This window comes from Pseudonaja textilis, chromosome 4 (assembly GCF_049901715.1).
Source record: "Pseudonaja textilis isolate UNSWEBS1 chromosome 4, rPseTex1.2, whole genome shotgun sequence".
Taxonomy (NCBI): Eukaryota; Metazoa; Chordata; class Lepidosauria; order Squamata; family Elapidae; genus Pseudonaja; species Pseudonaja textilis.
In genome coordinates, this window is record NC_141993.1 from 29,049,198 (window position 1) to 29,072,591 (window position 23,394).

At 33.2% G+C, this 23,394-nt stretch overlaps 1 protein-coding gene across 8 annotated transcripts in view; it reads right to left on the minus strand.

Annotated features, from left to right (window-relative positions):
- Nucleotides 1-23,394, minus strand: part of INPP5A (inositol polyphosphate-5-phosphatase A) — a 245,016-nt gene that overhangs the window by 113,043 nt on the left and 108,579 nt on the right. The gene's annotated exons all lie outside the window — the stretch shown is intronic.

Sequence of the window (23,394 nt, forward strand, 5' to 3'; positions counted from 1 at the left end):
TTCATAAGTCAAGATCTACTTGTACATGTAATAAATTTGAAATCTGAAGAGACTTTTCTATATATATTTCTTTTATTATATTCTCCTTTTTATTTTCTTTTTCTTGCAGTTCTTATTATTTCTTTTCATTCTTTTTTCTTTCTTTTAGTTTTGTTAGGTTTTACTATTGTAGTCAAAGTTCCTAATAAAATTGTGTATGAGTGTGGTATGTTTCAAGAATAGATCAAATTTTATAGCAATTAGTGTCTAGTACATATTATATTTCAAAATCTATTTCTTAATATAAACATGTATCTGCTTAAGGTTTGGGGCACCTTAAATGCTGAGCCTTAGCAAACTTGTATAGTTGCAGAATACAAAAGCATGAATACACGATTTTTTAATGTAAATGTGAGATAGGGTTAAATAGATTTATGTCTACAAGAATATGTCCTTCCAGGATATTGCTATTTACAGAATTATTATGATTCTTAAAATGATGCATGTATCTTTGAGATATTACCAGATGTTAGCTCTCATTTTTTATTAATTGCAAATAAAAATTATATTAGATTTCCTTATTTTTACTTTATTTATTTCTTTTTAAAAAACTCCCTTATCTTTCCTTCCAAAAAATAGCTGTTCTTGGAGTTCTGTTTTTAGGAATGACTGCTAATTGCTTATACTTTTCTCCTGAGTGAATAAATGCTTAATAACAATATAACACAATAAAACAATAATAGTTACCAAAGAAAGCTGCCTGATTCATAAGAAAGTGTACTCATTAATTAAAAATGTGTGACAGTGTTTTCTGTTGGATGAACTGATATGTCAAGAAGACGAGCAGGTGCTGATGTTTGTGTTTTTGACAAATCAGCAAATGTTCCATCCTGAGATATGCAATTTCTCATACATAATGCAGCAATCAGTCAGCCACAACTTAGCTTTGCCAGAAGGGTGCCCCTGTCTTTTCATTATTGAGTTGTTTTTTAGTTGAAGAGTCAGAAAATAAACGATTCCTTTAATTAAAAGTATAATCTGTTTTTCTGTTATCACCTATACCCTGTGAAAAAACTTGAGATGTGCGCCTAACATATTTACAGATACAGTTTTTACATTCCCATCCCTCACCTTCGAGTAATTTATAAATCATAAATAGGTTCAATGTTCAGTTTCTAGCTCTACTTTGTCAATTGAAGACATTTTTAATCTACTGAAAAATACAAAAGTCGCCTTTCTTTGTGTGCAAAATCACCCAAGAATTTTTCTTGAAACTGAAATCAGCCGTTTTAAAAATACACAGAGCAGGATCATTAATACATAAGGTCTGTTTTTAAGACTGCTTCTGCATTTGGGAATTCATTGCCAAATGCATAATGGTAGAGCTGATTCTAGCTGGAGACTTGCTGATCTTCAATGAAGTATACACTAAAATCACTTTATTGCCTAAGCTCCCTCATCCCAGCACATACATACATACATACATACATACATACATACATACATACATACATACAACATATTTTCTTCTCATTTGATGCTTCCTGAAGCAAGTTGCTTTTCCCAATGCACGGGAAAGCCTAATCTGCTTCTACTTAATAAAATACTGAGTTAAAAAAAATAAAAATAAACCGAGGTAGATAAACTATTTCCCTCTGTTTGTGAACAGTTCTTATTTTTTAACCAGGAAAAACAACTGTTAGATAGACTGAACAATTAATATAGATTTAAATGCCTGTTTATATAAAAATACCTCAGGTGAACACAAAAAGATTGTAAAGTGGGAAATAAATTGTAAAGTGTAAGTTTTGAGTATTAAAGGTGCCAGATTACCAGCCTCTTCTTTTTAAATTAGATAATCTTTTAATAAGAAAACTGTCTGAATTTTTTTGAAGAATTACTAAGAGTGGTGTTAATATCCCCAATTGTCATGCTTCTGTTGCCACACTGTAACAGCTATCCCAATATAATTGCTTGTGGTATTGAGTCAAATTTGATTCCAGGTGACCTTTAAGATAAATGCATACATTTTTGATTTTTGGTATTAAGTGGCCTTTCAAGAACATTCTACTTCCTAGCTTCTTTGAACTAATACAACCACCGCTGTCTTCTGCTTCTTGTATTTCCTTGGTCTAGTCCAGGGCTGTCAAACTCCCGGTCTGCATGCCAGATGTGTCACGCCCACTTCTGGTTTAGTGAATGGGGAGAAAGTCACAATACATCATGTGACGCCACCATGATGATGTGAGTTTGACATCCTTGGTCTAGTCAAATATAATCATCTCTTTATATCACATACTTAAGTGTTGTGACTCGGAGGTTTGAGCCTGCTCAGTTAGAAGACACAGACTTGAGCAATGAGGAAGAGGAGGATTTGGCCTTGAGGTTTGAGCCTGCTTTGCTGGAGGACATAGACTTGAGCCATGAGGAAGAGGAGGATTTGGCTCTGAGGTTTGAGCCTGCTTTGCTGGAGGACTTGGAATTGCCTTCCTCCCCAGGACCTTCCTCCCTGGTTGTGCCTCAGGTGTCAGCAGATAATCAGGAGAACGTAGTGGAGCCTCTGGCTGAGGATCAAACTGAGGAATGTTGGTTTGATGCGGGGCAAAGACGCGGGCATAGGCGTGAGATGCAACATAGAAGGAAAGGACAAATCAGGGACTGAGATGAGAGACTGACACGGCCCTCAGGGAATAAAAGTGGGTGTGTTAGATCTGGATTCTCGTTCGGGACAATTTGTTAATTTGGGATAGAAGCTTCGACAAATTCTGTGTGTGGCGTTTGCCTGTGATTTATGTTCTTGCTTTATTATCGGACTTGGCAGGCAGCTTGTGGGAGACTGCCAAGGACTTCTCCAGCCAAAGGAATTTAACCCTGTCGTTTCTGGTCTTGTCTGCTTGTTTATATTCCTTTGGAAACTTGGACTCTCACCTCGTGGGCACAGGTGAGACATAACACTTAAGTATACAAGATTCTGCTTGCTGATATTATCTCACAGAAATTGTCAGCTTATTCTTGATCAGGAGTGATTCTTCTAATGATCGCTGATACTTGGGGCAACCATCTCCAAAAATGTTATTTGAGGGTATCTATTTTCTTCCTTTTAATTTTTACTATTCAGAATTCCTCACAATCCAAAACACAAAATCATGATGATTAATTACATCATAATAGAAATAAAAATCAAGATCCTTTCAGTCAAAATGCACCCTCATTGCAAGGAATTATGATATATCAGAAATGCTAAGGAAAAGGTAAGGTAGAAAGAGTTATGGTTGTCAGATGTTTTCACAGGCTGCTGATGCCAGGGAATTCATTTTCAAATTAGGGATTTTACATGAAACATTGGCTCTCCTGAGATTAGGTTAATTGAGCCTTGGAGGATTTTAGAATTTAAAGTTATCTGTGAATGGGTGGTTACTTCCATTAAAATGAAGCAGGCAACTATACTGTACATGCATTACATGAGGATTGATTACAGGGACAAATATACAGAAGAACACAAAGTATTTAAGAAAGAATACATTATATACTAGATGTTTTTGTAAACCATTCTGGGTTGATTATCATTTATCAGAAACAATATCTAGAATATTTTGGTTGTTCCAAGTTTTAGATGAAGCAACATCACAAAATCCAAATAAATTTGGATTTATTTTACACAATTAGTCAGGCACAGCTAATGTGCAAGAAATCCTTCCTTACTCTTTCTTCTCAAGAGATTCCACTAGAGCACACCATAACAATTCCTTCAATGTTTCAAAGGTTTTTCCTTCTTTCTCTGCAGCTTCATTGATATCCCAGAATGGCATATCTCACTGGCTCAGTGGCTATCTGATCTTTTCAAATCATTTCTTTCCCTCCCACCACTCAGCTGCAACTACGGCTGATGTACTGGCCTATGTTACTGTGACTGACTCAGTAGCAAGGAATAGTTCCTTCAAATATGAACTCTCTAATTTTGAGGCTAAAGAGGAGAACTAGGCAGACTCTCAAACCTGGGGTTTCAGAGTCAGCAACTGTCAGCTGCCTAAGAATGACTTAAATCCAGCACTTAGAACTGCCAATTTAGAGAACAAATTGTTTGATCCTGAATTTGGGAGATTGCCAGTCCCTGAAATACCCCTTAGCTAAGGAGGGCTGAACAATGAAGATCAGCAAGTTTCCTTAAGAAAAAAAAAAAGGATACAAATTCCTCTAATCAAGCAAGGTTTCAAACTTTAAGAACAACCACCCCCAGAAGATCCCATCTATTTTTGTTTTCCTGGCCTCTCATTTTTGATTTCAATATTCCTAGCTTCTTACAATGCAAACAGATCCTGCCTTACCATGCCTGGAGTGGATACTGCAGATTGCAACAGTTCAAAGTCTATAGAACAAGATCTACTCACAGCTACGAGTCCAGGCAAACAATACTTTCGCTAATTTCTCTATAGCTATAGCATTATTTGTTAATCGATGAACAAACTTACAAAACTTGTGAAGATGGTGTCTCCTACTTGTTGCAGCTCAGGTGAAGTCAGATCTCAAGGTGACATATCCCACAGGCTCACTCATCTTATTTTTGCACTGCCCTTCCTTCCCTCAGAGATCATTGTTGATGTCCTTGGCTTTTCCCTATTCCATCCAAGATAACCTAGCTGATTTAATGCCTAAGGCTGGATTATAACTATGGTCTCCTGGTTTTTAGATTGGTATTTTAATTGCTATGTCAAACTGGCTGTCTTGTCTACATACTCACAATAAAATTAATATATACATCTCATGAACAAGTGGGATATTTCTATGCCAAATATATATGTCAAATAAAATGCCTATGTTGTGATGTACACATATTGTACATCAATTGACAAACCACTGAGAAGCAATAAAATGCTTTGTAAATGCAAAGCACCTTTGTCAGATATACTACTATCATTCAATTTATTGTTCTATTCAACTCAAAATCCACTTTCAATCAATAGTCTTATTCAATGAAATATGAGAAATGAAAAAATATATACAAATCCCAATTAATAATTTTTATATTGCTAAATAAAAAATTACTCTCTTAAAAATAGATATATAAACTGTAATGTATATCTAATTGTTATTAGATACTGTTAAGTATGGCATTTTACTTGTGCAAACTTAACTACTACAAAGAAGTATTTAAAATAAAATGTTTAAATAATTATCACACAGAATAAACATACACCCCTTTAATCACTGAATGTATTAGAGCTAATAATGTAATTATGAAAAATGCTTTAAATATATGTAAAATAAATGGCCAATGACAACTTGGAAAATGCAATTCATGAAGTCATAAAATCCATAATTAGCTCTAATGAATATTTAAAGTCAAAGTTCAACCTAACTTTTTCAATGATAAATCCACTGCATCAATATAACTCAAGCAATACATTTATCACTGCAAATGACAGCAACTGAATATTAATTAGAATAACTCTCTGCTGACAGCAAGTCCTTATCTCTTGCTAGTCCTTTTGACTGTAGTGCATGTCACCAGTATGTTTGTCACGTCTGATATTATTGATTATCTGCCTGTATGGCCAAAAACAATTAAAAAGATTTCTTTTTTAAATATTTATAAACCTGACTGTCGAGAGCACTTATTTTTCTATTAGAAAAATATAGTGAATTAGCTGCCATATTTCAGTTCAAAGAGCAGCAGCAAATAAGGAGTTGCTATCACTCTAGACAGCATGACATTTTTATATAAAAGCACTCTTCATTGTAAGCACTCTTTTGTTGTTTAATTTTTAAAAAATAGTTCATTGTGCTCTCTTGTACTGAAATGTAATTTATTGCTATTGGACATAACCTATTTAAAAAAACATAGACTGAATCTTTTGTATTCTTAACGGCCTAATGCAGATGTAAATAAAACAAATTTAGTTTTCGCTTATACCTAGAGCTATATGAAGACATATTTCAATTCAACCAGTTCTGGTCAAATGGTCTTACATAAATGGTAGTTATTTTTGAAATATAGACTATAAGACCATCTCCTATCAACTGATCAATATGATATTGAAGTAAGTCCAAGTACTAGAGATCAAGATCAGATAAAAGATTTAAAATAAAGTCAAAAAAGCAATTATGGTTTTTAATAATCTTATGTTATTAATTAAAGTGTCTTTGGTTCTCTGAATAGTAGTGAATGTCTATTCTAAATGGAAAAGCTGGGTATACAAATCAACTCATTAAAAAATAATCTATCACTTTTATCTGCAGACAAATTAGTTGTCCATCAATTTATCATGCTTTGCATTAGCTTTATCAGACAAAGTACATAGTATTAAAATGCTGTTGCTTTTTGTTTTCACCTCAGGCCTTGTCTATCTAACATGCAGACTTCTGGGAAGTTAACAAAAAGAATATAATTATTTGTATTATTAACTCTTTAATAACATATTTTATTTATTTATTATTTGTAAAATTTATTGGCCACCTATCTTACCTCAGGGTAACTCTGGGTGGCTTATAGTCCTAAAATCATCAATGTGATCCCAAGGCCTGGCATTGAACTAAATTATTGTCAACATATAAGTTCTAAGCAATGTAAAAGCTAAATCTGTCATACAGATATTAAGGCAACAATGAGGACCAGGATAGGAGACCAAAGTCCATTTAACTTTACTGTTGTCTTTTGGAAATACAGAATTCATTACAAGTTTTCTGAAGTTGCTGTTTTCTAAGTATCTATGCCTTCCAGAAACTGCAAATTTTAAGAGATCAATATAAATTCCACTCTCCACACAAATCATGACTTAAGCTCCTGAGCCTGGCAACTGCAACAAGGCAATCAGTTAGCTGGTTTCTCACTGGTCTCCTTCTATTCCACAAAATGTATTTTTTAGAAACGTGTACTTTAAAATTGGGAAACAGAATTATTTATGTCTGATGATTTGTGCCATCCTTGTCGACTGCATTTTTACACAATTGCATATGTGTTTTTTTACATCTGAGCAAGTAATCGAAAAAGTTATTATCAATATTGTAGTGCATTCTTATTTATTCTTCTGAGCACATTTAATATCAAAATATGGTGTCAATGATTTTAACCGATAATGTAGAAATACAAATCAAATCATAAGTTAGCCATGCACTTTGATTCTGTTCCCACAGTATACAAACAACAGGATTTTTCACTAATTGAAATGATAAGAGTTTATAGAGAAGAGTTATCTCATTCAATACCTCTCTTTGCAAAATAGAATTGAAAGCCTGATTACCTTTAAAAGAAATGTAAGAGCCTGACATACTGTCAGGTAGTTGTGGGTTGACATTTATGCCACGTACAGCATAATCTTGTACATTTTACGCAGAAGCAAGTCTGAATAAGTTCAATGAGGCTTTCTCTTAAATAAATGAGTTTCCATAGAATTAAAATCTTGCTGTTTATTTTGTCCACGTGTAACATATTTTGCCAGTTTTTAAAAAATTAAATTGACTTTTAATTGAAGTAGCCAAGATGTTAATAGCTTAGAGGTCTATTCTATAAATGATTCTGCTGAGGATAAAAAAAAATCTAGATTTTGAAGCAAGTTTTCAAAAAGCTTAAGCAGTTCTATAACTCTTCCCCATTAAAGAAATTGAAATGTTGCTTCACTTTCTAATTATATTTCATAAAAATGAAAACAATTAAGATAGATATCTCAAAAGTTTTTTTTTTAAACTGATCCTTTGGCTTTGGTCCAAGATATAATAAAAATAGATGTCATAACAAACATAAAAAAATGGATGGCTTCTGGTTAATTTCTGAATTTAAAAACAAATGTTTATTTATTCCTAATACATAATTTAATGTCATACTTTTTTAAAAAATACCTGGGGTGAAGAGGTGAAAGTCTGTTCTGCCATTTGCTATAGAACAGACTTTTAACAGGTATGAAATACCATAACCTTTAATATTCTTCCATTAAACTGTGCCTGAAGCTAAACCACACCTCTTTTGCTTCCTTGTCTTTAAACACTAATTAAACTGCAGCTCAGCTTTGGATCAATTTAATATTTCATAGATCTCTTCTTCTCTAATAGACTCAGTGAGAGAAAATTCAATCTGTTGGAAAGCATTATTGCCCATTTAGTTTAGTATCATTCTGATCAGCTGTCAATCCGAAGGGTAGCATGTGGCAAAGATGGGTATTTAGCATGTCAGAGTCATTGGATGTTGTTCTGTATTTCTAGATATTTGGTAAACTGCCTTGGAATAAGGGGTGATTGATTTACAAAGTAACAAATTTCAAATTTCATATTCTAAGACTAAACACAAAATAATTGGACAGAGCTATTCCCTTGCCTGACCCAGTACAATCAAGCTTGTTTCAAGGTTGACTGCCTGCATGAGAAATATGTGCATTATTTCATTTTGTCTCCGATCCAATGTTCAATGTTAGAAGTTAATTAAATTGCTTGTCCATTGTATTCATCCTCTTACAAAGTTAATGATATTCTGTCCTGAATTAAGGAGAATTTTATAAAGCTTGCACTATGGAACCTGGCATGCTGTACATGGAGGAGCTGAACTCTGTCATAGCTTTGGGTTGCAATTCTTCTAATTAGGAAATAAAATGAATGTTTCTGTGTCTGCCAAAGCAGACGACAATTCATTCCGGCAGTGAGGCAAAAAGGTTTGACAATAGCAACTTAATTATATCTTGTGTTTGACTACAATAAATTCTTCAGAATTAATAAACTTGTTAAAGTTTTTAGATCACCATAGGAAAGACAAACAGGAGTATAACAAGACAGTTTTTTAAGAGAGCACAAAGATTTGTACCCAAAATGGAATTATTTCAAGGACTTAAGCCCTAAAGGTTTTGCAAATTATCAAAATGCTCTCTCTAAGTCAGTTGTTAAGTGAATCACTGCAGTTATTAAGTTAGTAACACAGTTGTTAATTGACTCTGGACTTCCCCAAATGACTTTGCAAATCAGAAGATTGTACAAGGTGATCATATGCAACGGTCATAAATAAGAACTAATTGTCAAGCATCCTAATTTTGATCTTGTCATCCTGGGGGCACTGTAAATATTTTAAGCGTGAAAACAACCATAAGTAACTTTGTCAGTGTTATTGTAATTTCAAATGTCCACTAAATGAATGGTTGTTAAGTCAAGGTCTACCTGTGTTTCAAAAACACTCTCACAACATAGACTTATGATATGATTTGAAAATTGATCTAAGAAATTAATGAGTTAAAATTGCTGTGATTATTGTGTCAGCACCAAGATGGAATCATACTATTGAACTGATTTTTAATAATTTTAACATTAATATAATAAACTACTATGAAAATGTTTTTGGCATGACATCTTGAAACCTTCTTTCTTCCTAAGAACTATGAATAACTTATTGAATTGTTGTTCAATTCGTTTCTCAGCTATACTATGAGATACATTACCCTGAAAAATAGTGACTGATTTGAGGTTAACCAGTAACCTTAGGGTTTGAGTAGCTACTTACATTCTTGAGTAGAGGACTTAAATTCTTAATTTCCTAAACTAACTACTGCACTATATAATAGGCTTCTTTGATTCTCTTCATGTGTCTGTATAATCCAAAACAACTAAGTTGGCAAATGTCAAACTGGACTACTAGAATTCACTGGCTATTTATGCATTTTGATGTTTGTAAGGACTAGTACCCAACAGCATGCAGACAGTTGATGTATATAGATCATTACTTTTATAGCAATTGCATAGTCATCAAGATGAAGTAAATAAGCTATACAGGTTCATGTAGCCTCAATGACTGATGGTCCTTGGAGACAAATTTACTTGTAGTTCAGCTTTCTGATTAAATTGATGGTCATTTATTACACAATTTTGGAAATGCTGGCTGCATTTGAGTTCTGTCCTTCCTCTCCCACTCATATTATTGAACATTGGGCTCTTTCTGTCTCCAGCCCAGTTGTCTGTTGTTGAGGCAGCTGTGAATATTGATGCATCACCATTTGTGTCACAATTACTTTGCAAGTTTGAAACTGATGGATGATCTACACTGAAGCTCTCCCTACAGTACTCATTATGCTGAACCAGAACTTCTACAGCAACACAATATTTTAAAATATTTTGCTGCTTATTTGCTGCTTATTTTGTATAGTGAGGAGATAAAGAATGATCAGAAAATTTTGGTTACTATTTTCCCATTGCAGAAAAAAATTGTATGTGAGTAATTACATTAAACCTCCTCCAAAATAACATCCTACTGCCTAAGTACTAATTTACTAAATGTAGGCAATATATTTACATATGTAAGGATTTAGAAACATATCTTCCCACCAGCTGTCAATCATCTTTGTTTCAGTTGCAGATCAATGTAAGAAATTCCAGGACTTAGAAATTAAGATGTAGAATAATACATTAATAACAAAAATTATAGAGATTGCTACAGAAAACTGTGTAAGGGGTAGCTTTTAGAATTCTATCTACTATTTATATTAAAACTAAAAAGAATAAGATATGGCAAAACAATATAAATATGAAACAGAAGCATAAAGTAAATAAATAAAATATATTAAAATACCATATCAAATAATCTAGGCTGCAGAACCACTTTCATAGATTTTATGCCATAACAACTTCACTAGCATCATAAGCAGACTTATGATTAAATTACAGTAATTAGAATTTAAAGTATAAAATAAGAGATTATGGATTAGGTAATAAGGATTACCTAAAAACTTTAAAAATCTAATTATAGATTTATTATTGATATTAAGACTATAGAGACTCTGATAGGGCAAATTAATGTAGATGATAAAACATTGGAAACATGAACACAACAAAGCATAGAAAGTAAAGGTCAGATCAACAATCAGATCAACAATCCAATATTATAAGCAGTAACAAAGGTATATATCATTAGCATTAAACTGTAAAAGATTCAGTTAACCTAATGTATCTAAGATCAATACTATCAATATACTGAAAATAAAACCGAAACGTTTTAGCTACTGAGCATAATTTTAATTTTCAAAAGCCTAGAAAAAAACTGCTGTACAAGTGCTGATTTATCTCTGCTTATATTTTAGTGAAAATGACAAGCAATATGCTTGCAGTTAAAAGTACATTTTGAAACAAGGTTGTATTTTATAAACGATCACTTGGATAAACATCCCACTAATAAAAATTAATTTAGCAAAGTGCTTCCAATCAGACTTTCAATTATGAAAAATGAAACTATATTATGCATTGCATAAATACAAATCAATAATATCTCATGTTCATTAGATCATGAAGTAAATTTGCATCATCATTAAAAGTGCATTAATATTTTCTTTTTAATCTTTTCTGAACATTTAGCTCGCACTTTGTGTTATTATTCCATTTACTCAGAAACACATCCAATATTTCATGCATACTAGTCAATCTAAGATGCATTTGAAAAGAGGAAAAACCTTTATTGCTGTTATAGAATTCAGCAAATTTAAACTCTCTAAATCAATAGGCAAAATGACCTATCTCATGTTGTGGGTATCGAAGTATTTAACATAGCACCAAAACCATTAACAGTACTACTTGACTTACTCATAATACAGTTTCACCATGATTGAAGACTAATCAGTGCTAATAAATAAAAACCAAAGCCAAATCTGATACACATTATTAAATTATTAGCTCCATGAATGAAATTAAAAACAATATCTTAATATGAAGTATTTTAACATAAATCTGAATTATTACTATTTCTTCAACAGGTGTAATTTCACACATACAGATTCTTTGCTGTATGCTAAACTATCAGGTATGTTTCAAATTTTAGAAAGTTGAACTGGCATAATATACTGAGTTCTGAATCCTGAGACAGTCCATAGATTCAAGACACCAAAATTCACATATAATTAGTAGAAGAAACATAATTACAGATAAGTAACCAATCTACATAAGGACTTACTCCAATGATTAGCAGTAGAGTTCCTGGAAGTAGGACAGAAAAATAGAGAACATTGTTACACCAAGCCACATCTTTTATTGACTATAGTCCTGTAGGAAGGTATGATCTCAAGGAGTGATGGGCTAATGATGCCATCATCCTATGTGAAAGCTCTCTAACAGGAGCCAGACATAGACTATGTGTCAATTCACAACACCGTTAATGCTCCTTACGATGCACATGGGAAAGCACTTGTGTGACACCAGGTACTTTGAGAGATGTTGTTAGCATATAAAAATCTTGAGGGGCACTCTGAAATAATGAAATATTTCAGAATAGGGACCAATTAACATCATATGAGTGCAGTGCCATAGGAATCCATAGTAAGTCATGATGGTGCCAACATGTATATCATAATTTCATTGCACAAATTACATAATGTAATGGGTGTATATACATGATGGAAGTGAACAATTCATGTCACTTACATCATTTGGCTCCCTCCTGACCCTTGGACCAAAACTCGTATCTAGTGTGTGATCCAGCAAGGATGCAGAATTCAAACTGCATACAATCCACCATAAAGCTCAGATGATAAAATTATAGTATGAAAGTGGACCTTTCAGTCTACATATGCAAACTAGAGATTCTGCAGACTTGAGGGAATCATATAGGCTAATGACATTATTCAAGACCATGTTATAAGAAGGTAAATAAATGTTGCATGGCCATAGAACAAAGGGTATCATATTTGGGGGGAACAGAAAAATTCAGCATATAAAAAAACAGTCTCAACATCAAGGGTAAAACAACCACAACCACAACCCCTGAATAGTCTTCTTTTGAATCGGGCTATATATCTCATACACTAAGTTTGTTTTTGTGGACCAAGATAAAATACCTCATCGAATCATAAGGTTGGAAAGGGCCTTGGAGGTCCAACTCTGCTGAAGATAGAGTCAATTACAGGGTTAGATCTCATTCAGGTAGTAAACTTCCATCAGTAAACGGTTGATGAAAACTGTGAGATATATCTGTGATAACTATCTGACAATACAATACAGTAAATATAAGAGAAGCAAATCAGACCTTGAAATGAGCAGGGTGTTAACACTCAAGAGTGAAATAAGTCGTGTATTCTGTTGCATTGCTTTTATTGTATAGAGAAGCTGTACCCTGAAGCCCATTGGGAAGTACAGTAATCAGGTATCTCTGGAGGAAAATACCAGTTAAAGAATGGTACCAATCTGTCTAAGGAAAGTGTGATGGGACAGATTGAGACCTAGCTAATTTCACTGTAAGCTTTTGGGAGGTTTGAAAACCTTTGATTTTTTTTGAGACATTTATTAAGATGTCTCAACCAAAGTTTTTTGGCCAGTGGCATTTTCTCATTGGTAGGACCTTCAACAACCCTTCATTCTGTGGATTCCTATGACTAGCTGCTTGTAAACCTTGCTCAATCCCATAACTAGGAACTTGGAGTCAGACCAATTTGTAGTGTGATCTTGCTCTTCTTCTGACTCAGCAGAAGAGCACTTGAACTTTTGATAGAGCCTGTCTCTAGTTTACTTCCCAGCTATTTGTTGTTACCTAAGACACAAGTTCTCAAATATTGTGGTGCCATGACCCTTAAAATAATAAATAAATTTGTCTGATACAACCCATGAATAAAAAAATGAGAGCGAGAAAAGGACAAGAGAGAGAACATAAGTTCATTCTTAAGTCACCACTATACATATTGTTCATAAAGTACCATACAAAAATCCTTTTCTCTCCCCAACTCCCTTTATATTGTACATTTTCAACTGTAATCTGTTCGGGACTGGGACTTGGCCTTTGATACTCTGCAAAGATCAAGCACAAAAACAGTACTATAAATAAACCACAGTCAAGACAATAAAGAGCAAATAATCTGGAGAAGCAAAAGGTGATGATTCATTCCCATGCCAGGATGCCCTTCTTTTCAACCTTATTGTTTTCCCTGTTCAATCTAATTGTGCATGGGAACTCTGAAGGCCCAGTGGAGCTTGTTTTGCTACCCTAACTCCTAACATTCTTTGCTGCACTAAATACGACACTTGATGATCAAAGCGATACTGTATGTTTCAGCACCCAGCCTCTAAATGTCAACTATTGGCCAGCATTGCCTCAGATTGACCTGTGAAAAAGGTCTCAAACTTAGTTTCCATATTATTGAGGGAAAAAAAACCCCAAACATGGAGAATTAAATCAAATTCTAGCTACACAATTCAATCTTATTCTTTGCCAAGAAAATTATCAATACTTACTTTTAGGGTATCTGTATACATAATTCTTTATACTGCTGCCAATTTCACTTGTGACTATATATCAGGTGTGTCAAACTCAAGGGCCTTGGACCAGATCCGGCCGATGGGGTTCTTAGATCTGGCTTGTGGGGCTGCCCTGGAAACAGTGAAGGACTGGCCCACAGTGTCTCTGCTAGCAAAAACGGAGCTCAGGAGGGTGTGCGTGGCCCTCCCAGGCCCCACTTTTGACTGGATGGCCTCCTACAGCCCTCTGCCAGAGAAAATTGAGGTAATTGGCTATTGCTTTAATATTTTATGTTTAATAGTGGCTTTTGCCCATCTACAATTTTCTATTACTCAGTTCAACTGGATGAATCAGGATTTCATATTATGAAAGGGTTTTTCCCCCCTATATTGTTAATAATGACCATGTGGACTGGTATTATCACACCTCTCAAGAGCACTCAGTTGGAGAAAAGTAATAAAGAACTCAATTAGTCATATATTTATAAATATTGAACAAAATAGGTGAAGTATCATGTAATCTGCATGCCAATCACAACCCAGCTGACTGTGTACCTATTGGATGAAAATAGAGCCATAAAGTCACCTCAAAAACCATATTCTTAATCTAGGATGATATTGAGTTTATATGCCAAAGAACAGGTGGTATTCTCCTTCCTCAGAATTTTCATGAAAGCAGAATCTTGGAGTAGGACACTGTTATCACATTCCTAAAGTTTATATACATTATCCATTTGTCAGGAACACATTACTCTGAATGCACATCCAGAAATTGGATCCAGGAGGCAAATAATAAGTGATAATTAACAGTGATTCTGGGTGATTTTTACAAATTGTTAGAAACACTTAAAATCAAATACCAATACAAGAAAATATAAAATATATATTTGAGTAATACCAGTTTGTTGTCCCCACTTCCTCATCTGTGAATGGCTGCGCACCTGTAATGAAGAATCTTTGTTCACATTTTCGTTCGATTGGTTGCAGCTGGAGGATCTTGAATAACAATCACTTAAGTTTTAAAACAACCTTGGCCCTGTTTGTCAATCCTTTCCTTCCAGCCCTCTAAAATAAAACTGCTTTCCAGCTATTCCTTCAATAAAGACAACATTATGTATCATTACAGATAAACAAACGAAGCATTGACAATAACTTGGGTCACAGTAGCTTAAAAACGAACAGATAGAATCTACAGAGACTGAATTTATCAGAAACTGAATCGATGAGATTTTAGTTTAAAGTACACATACGAATAGGGGAAGTAAATTAGCTTAAAACCAAGATTTGTTCCTGGCTTTGAAATATTATATATTTAAGTACAATAAGCCATGAACCCAAGTTTGGATTTAACACTAAATGCATTCTTCGTTGATGTTTTCTCAGTTTGCATTCACAAATAAAATAATGAAGCACATACCACAAGCACACTACTTAGGTCACATTGTGATTTAAGAAATCTGAATTTTATACTTGTTAAAATTTTATAGCAATACAGTAATACCAGAAAGGGGGGGAGGGGAAGGCACAATGACATTTCATACACTGAATGACATAGAAGATCATGAATGGCAGCTAACCGAGAACATATGATTACAGATGCTATTTAATTTTATTTTTGACTAGTTTAGTTAAACGACTTATGCACCATTCATTTGATGAGACAAAATGGATTAAATCACATCAAATAATATAATCATATAATTATAATTAATACAAATTAATTTAGCCCTCTAGACTTGCACTTAATTTTGAAATTCAAGAATAATAATATTAGATTTCTGAAAGACAGTATTAAATTGAATGTGTATACTAATATAATTTATATAGATTTCCCAGAAAAAAATTAACAAAAAAATTAGTTTCTAAAACTTGCATACTTGTGAAAGAAATATTTTATAAAATTAAGGAAAAAAGGAAGTTAAAACATATGTCCAAAATGATCCAGCAAAATAGTAAAGGCTTTTAATAAGTCTGTACATGGAAATGAAACATTTAACAAATCAGAAAGGAAGGATGCCGCTCAGTTTAATTTAGTTATTTGAGCCTGACATAAGAGATTAATCAAGTGGACAAAACTATTAATCAAAAACAATGACTATAATAAATCTTCTGTTATATTGCAAATGAGAAAAGAAACAATCCTAGAGGATTGTTCTAATACATTTAACTAACACAACCTGACCGGATGCTTTGTCTTTTTGTGACAAATAGAAATTATTGTTATATTTATATATTTACATGTGCACACAGATATGCTAGAGAAAATATGCTGCTTCTTTATCAAGGAAAATATTTGACATTCACATTAAAGTTGCTGATTTACTTCATACAAAAAAATAGCTACATTTATTAGCCATAAGTAACACATTAAGAAATTCAATAGACAACATTTCTTGCTATTTACAAATAAAGTACAGAAATCCTTTTATTTCCACAACGATTCTGATTTTTTTTGCAAGGATTATTCATTTTCATTGAATTCTATGGTAAACATTAAAATCACTAAGGATCACTATTATCATTTTTTCCAAAATGATTTTGGACTTGCAGTTCCAAATGCTACGCAGAAATTATTTGAAACTAGTGATACTTAAAATGGCCAACCATTTAAAGTGCAACAATCTAGATTATATGACTAAATTTTTGACAAGGGTGGAGAACTCATAGCCATCCAGATGTTTTGAAACTCCAACTTCCAGTATCCTTCACCATTAGTCCTGCTTCCGGAAATGAAGGTAGCTATAGCAGGATGTTTGGGAAGGGGGTGGGGAGAAGGCAGTATCAAAATGACAGATGCAGTCAGGCAATTGAAGCCCTGCCTTTCGTTATGCAGGTTATATGCATATAAAAAGTGGGTGGGGCTTTGACCCAGAATCATTCCTGGCATCTTAATATTTTTACCCCCCCCCCCGCCCACTTAAGACTCCCATGAATCTTTAGCAATATCTAAAGATTGTAGGCTACAGAATTTTGACTATGGCCCTTAGGCCTATTACATAGAAGTTTCACTGTTGGTGAATACTGTAAAATAGTGTAGGTAGGTAACTACTATAAAAATAAATGTTGACTCTTAAATACTTGTTTACAGGAAGGGCAATGCATAGGGATGGTTCCTGAAAATTCAGTTAAATTTGCAATGTCATTCTGTCAGCAAATTTGTGAGGTTCTCAATTCACAAGCAAAGCATGAGAATGGCACTTGAAGAAAAAGCAAAGGGTGTAGACTTCTGGGGGAGATAATGGCAAACTGTAGATGGCTCCATCAAAAGCAGAAATGTTGACTTATAAAATGAAAACTGGCAAATAGATCCGTCTTCATAATTCCTCTCTGGACAAGGATAGTATTTGAGATTGTTCACAGATGTTTCAGTCAGTTGCTCCTTATGAGGAGACCACAATACAGCTATTTCTAGTGATTTAGAGCTCTGTGAGAAAAGAGAATAGCCCTTTTGTTCAGACTTTGGCTAGTACCTTTGAAAAGACAAACTTCCTTTTCTTAAAAAAAGGACTTTTTTTAAAAAAAAATCTGGAATATAGAGCAAAAGTCTGGATACTAAAGGGAACTAGAAAGAACTAAATATTATAATTAAAGGAGAACAACACTCTAACTCAACTTACTAATATAGAATGTAGCAAATTTTCTTAACACTGGAATTCTGAAGAATATTTTTGAGCAATGGACCCAGAAGTTAATTTTAAAAGTATCTGCCTCTATAGATGTTTAAAAGATGCTATGGAAGAGGATCAAATATTACCTGTCATGACTGAGACTGATAAATCCACTTTCAAATGACAGGCTATAAGAATGACATGGAAAAAGATGTTACACTGGACATATAAAAGAGACCAGCTGATCACTTAATAATTAAATCACAAACCAAAATAGTGACCTGGATAATTTTCTTATAATTCTACATTGTAATTGGATTTACAAAAGAGGCTTGTTAAAGCTCTGAAGAATTTTGTGATCAAAGAAAAAAATGAAAAGAAATCAAGTTATTGGTCCTTATTTGAAGGGACCAAATATTAAGATTGTTAGAAGTAAAAGGAAGAAAGTAAAAAGGAAGGTTTTTTTTAAATCAAGGTTAAACAGATACGTTGATATTTTTGGTAATTTTAATGAATTTTTGCTGACATCAAGAAATAAATTATGAGGTTTTATGGATTTGTTCATAGATAAAAGATATAGAAGAAGATATTATTCATTGTATTTTAAGAGAAGGTGATCAGTTAATAAAATTATTGATATTTAGGATGAAGGGGGATATCACTTTATATACTGTGTGTGTATAAACACACACACACTGTGTATCTTTTTTCTTTACTTTATTCTTATCATTTCTTTCTATTCTACTGTCTTTCTATTTTTCTCTTCTGCACCTATTCTTTCTTTTTCTTTTAGTTTTAGTTATATTAATTTCTATTGTTGTAAATTGTGGATTTTAGTAAAAATATGTGCTATTAAAAAAGAAAAAGCAAATGTCTGAAGTAATATGAGCAATAAACTTTCAGTAAAATAAAAGAATTAAGCAAGTGATTAGCTGAATCATCTTATTACGCATTACAACAGGATTAGCTACAACACTTTCTGTCAGATTAACATGTACAAATGTACAAATACAGCACAGGCTTGATCTTTATGGTGGCAAAATGACTTTAATGTTCATAACTGTTTAGGCATTTTTCTAAATTATTTAGGAACACTGTAAATTCAGCAGGTTGGACGTACATTAAATCATATTTAACACTATGCAGAAACAAGAATGATAATATTTTAACAAGTTACACCAGAGAGATTTCATTCGGCCTGATATTAAATGCTCTTAGCAAAAGGTCATAACTCTTAAATTTGCTAGATAAATAAATGTTGGTGAATTGGATGAATCACTGGAGAATTGGTTCATGGCAGCGAATGAATAACCTGCAAATGCTTCCCAAACCCCATTATTTCCCGTTTTCCAGTAGGCCAAAGATTCATGTCCCCGCATACTGCCAGTTCATTACGGAAAAATATCATTCCTCTTCTGGCACACTCTAGATGGCCCTCTCAGCCCCTTGAGGACCCTTTAATGTTTAATTCCCATCATCTGCTCCAGTGAACAGCTTAATCTCTGCTTGTATGATCAATACTATATCAGTGTAAATTAAAATGACAATTTTAAAGTAATTAAGCCTGTTAATGCTCGATTCAAATGTCATTATTTGCACAAGGGATTGAGGAGAAATTACATCGTGTCCAGGGTGACAGGAAAATGTTTGAGTGTTCTCGAGCCTGTTGCCACTCTGCCACTGGAGGCTTTAGCAAAGCAGATTAACTTCTAGCTTCTACTGCCAGGATACCTATCCAATTTCAAAAGAGAATAACGCAATTTGATAAATTTAATTCCAACTACAAACTCAATTATTGTGATAATGGATGAAAACTGGGAGGAGACACTAAACAAGACCCATATAAAAATACACTTAACTTCAGAATAAGATACAACAGTAATTCTTTTATTTGATTTGTTCTTTTCCTTTTGAAAACCCTTTAAATAATTGTGATTGTTGGCAAAATAACCAACATTTATTAAATAGCATCCATTCATGGCTCAAACAGCCTGCCATTTGAAATAAATTGGCAACAGTAAATATGTTCACTGTCCTTTACTGGGTAGCAACATTTATTAAACTAGTAGCATTATACTACTAAATTATTAAATCTCATAAATAGATTTTTAAAGCTCAACTAAGTTCAGATGAAATCTCAATTTCTTCTGCATACTTGTCTTTCTAGACTACAGGTAGACTATATACATTTCTTATTTCAAGGTTGAGTTAAATCATAAAAAACTCTTTACACATTATGTTTGTGGTCAGTGTATATCTCAAACCTGAGTCTAGTTTAAAAGTCACAACTACAGTAGAAAAACTCCAAACATTTCCATGTCATAGAAATATTATTTCCCAGAGACATATTTTTGCTGAATAAATGTTTAAATGCCGGAAGTCAAATTAAGTCAATAAAATAAGAAATACAAATATAAGTAACTGTAAACTTATGCTTGTGTACCTAGGTATCTTTAAAAGCCTGATTTCTGAACCTAACATTTCAATAAGCAATGAGGTATTTATTTTATTTTCCTTTCTAGTTATTTCTTCTTTCCTGAAATCCTATATAGTTTTCTATTAAGAGTATATGTTTATGATTTATGTATGTGTAAACACACTTTATACTCTCCAGTATCTTGTAGAGGCATTGGTGGAAAGATGATGGATAAAGATTTTGAACAATGTTAATACTACCATTTAATAAAATCATTAATTTATATATATGAGAAGAATTCTCAGGCAGACACTGCCATTTGTCACAAGCCAACAGTGTAAAATTGTATATTCCAAAATCTTGTAGGCCAAGTGTTGGCAATTGTATCCCCCCTTGGTCAAATCTGTGCTGGCGCAAATCTCAGCTCAGAGTTGGCAGTTACATGAAAAATGAAAAATACCAAGTCCTCAGTGTACAGAATCTATTAATTTGAGAGAAAGGCAGGAAGAAAATGATAGGTTTTGAATCATTATGTGTCTAAGTGGCACTTATCCTCCCCTTACTTTGATTCTTATTTGCAGTAAAAATTCTTATCTAGCCAAATTGTTTTTTGTAAAGTGTCTAGGAAATGTGTCCTGGTCAGAAGAGAATTGTATCCATCTAGTAACAATACTATTCAGTTACCTGGCTCTTCTGACCAGGACACATTTCCGAGAGTAGGATTCAGCATATAATAATATTTCAAAGCCTTGCAGATTATATTGTTACTAATTATTAATTAGTTTCCTATGCAAGGCTTTGAAATCTTAAATATCAGTTTAGTAAACAGAATCTTTGATTTGTGAAGAAGTATTTCTACCAATCAATATATTGTCATTTCTACCAGAGAAAAGTTGTTGTGATCTCTCTCTATATATGTATCTATATTTATATACTAATTTGTTAAAAATGTATTCTGTTTAACTCCTGAAATGTTTTTCACATTAAAATTTAATAAACATTTGCAACCAATATTAATCTAATTACAAATAATCATCTTTTTTATAATGAAATAAATGAGTGAATACGGGAGGGGTATCCACAATAATTAAAAATTATTGATTTGGTTTACCTGTGGATGGGGTTAGCCATAAGAATATATAAAAATACTTTTTAAAGTACCCACATTTCCCATATATATTAGTGCATAAATGTATTCTTTACTGCTGGATCACTAGCTTGCCCAAATTTCCTTGTCTCTCCTTGCAATTAATTCTACTTACTTTTATGAAACTGTGTGGTGCATGTTTTCTAAATAAATAAAATGTCAAAAGTTCTGTTGATATGGCTATATGGAGTTTCCAGCTTTTCTTGCTATTTACTGGTTGTGCTGCTGGCTGAAGATATGAGGAATTAAACTGTAGTTCAGCAGCACATGCAAAGCCACAAGATCCCTGCTTTTAATTTAGTTAATATTAAAACAAATCAAAAAGACAGTTTTCACATGTTGCAACTTGCCAAATGTCTTACAAATCAGCTTCAAGCTAGAATAGGATCATCATGACTAAAATTATCCAAGCCCTGGAATAAGGTCAACTACACCATGTTCCACTGCTTAATTTCCTTGTCTCCTTTTTTGTTACAGTTATGGAAGAGCAATATTGACCAGAAATCCATTTTCTTAGAAAACAAGAATGAACAAATTAGCAAATGGCATCAACAGCAAGAGCTGAAAACCAAAGCACAACCAATTTTACTGTAAAACAAGAAATAATTATTATTGTGACTAATCAGGTAGTTAAAAATAACTTTCATATGACACCAAGGTTGAAATCTAGCTCCCTGTTGCTTTGAGTTAGATCAAGTTTTCTGTTAAAATATACAGTATTCAACCAAGCAGGAAATGCAAGTTTCAAAGAATGAAATATCAAGAGGAAGGGGACCAGGCAACAAGTTGAAAATTAATGTTTAAAGAATAAAGGGAAGAAATGCTTTCCTAAGGAAGCTTGGTTCAAATTCAAAATGCATTACTTTACATACTATGCTGCTATGGCTTTCTAACAGAAATGCTAACAAATCTTAAATAAATGCATTTGTTCTGGTTATATACCAATGCATTTTTCACAGAATATTTGCTTCTACTGACCAGAGTTATGACAAGCATTTAGTCATTCTTGTCTGTTTTCTGATATATGAAGTAGCTCACACACAGCTTACTCAGGCCTTTCACCAAAGTGTCACATATTTTTTACTATTTGTGAAATGGCTTGTGACAAGTGATTGACAAAACCAAAACATTTCAAATCTGTCACTCCCTACTTAAAAAAAAGTGTTACTCTAATTCAATGCATTGACAAAAGCATGATTCTGCTGTTATTTACTTTTTGCTTCTCCTGGTTAGCTGGCTTTTGTTTTTTTAGAGAAATAGGGAAAAGAAAAGAAGAATGTAATTAAAAAAACAGAGAAAGAAAGAAAAAAAATGCAAAAAGTCTAAGTTTTCTTGTCTCTCTCATGACCCCAGCTGTAGCTGAACATCAGCACATTAACACACAGAAGAAAACCACTCACTTTGCACGTTGCCATTCTCTGATACAGAAATGCTCCATCCAATCTACTGTCACCCTAAGCATCTATAAGTAATTCTAACATGGATTGGGATACTCTGGGTTGTAATTCATATTTATCACTTAAACTGATTTAAGATTATATTTGCTATCAGGGCGACATAGACAAAAAATGTTCAGATGTTTTTAATAAGTTGGCCAATTCACAACAGAGTGAGACAAAATGATATGTGCATTGTCATCATCATGGTAATATAACCATTACATAATCTGTAAGAATGAAGACATTCTTACATGTCTTTCTTTGTCCCAAGGATACAACACAGATGCCCATGTGGTTAAGATCACTGTTGGAAAAGGACACCTAGTAATTTTTATGATAGCATATTGTTCTTATCTGGTTGTTATACATTCATTCTTTTCTTATATTGTAAACTAAGATGTGTCTTTAGAGAGGCTAGCAATTTATAAGTCCAGTAAATAACAATAAATATTCCACCATGATTTTTAAAACAACACAACTATTATGATTTTACTACAAGCACAATTTATTAATGTAACATTTGCAGTGTTAAGAAAGGTGCAGCTGTGCTGCAAAAATGTAAACACTGAGTCTTGTTATTCAGTACATGCCATAATGACATCACATCTATCACAATGCAAATGTGCGAAT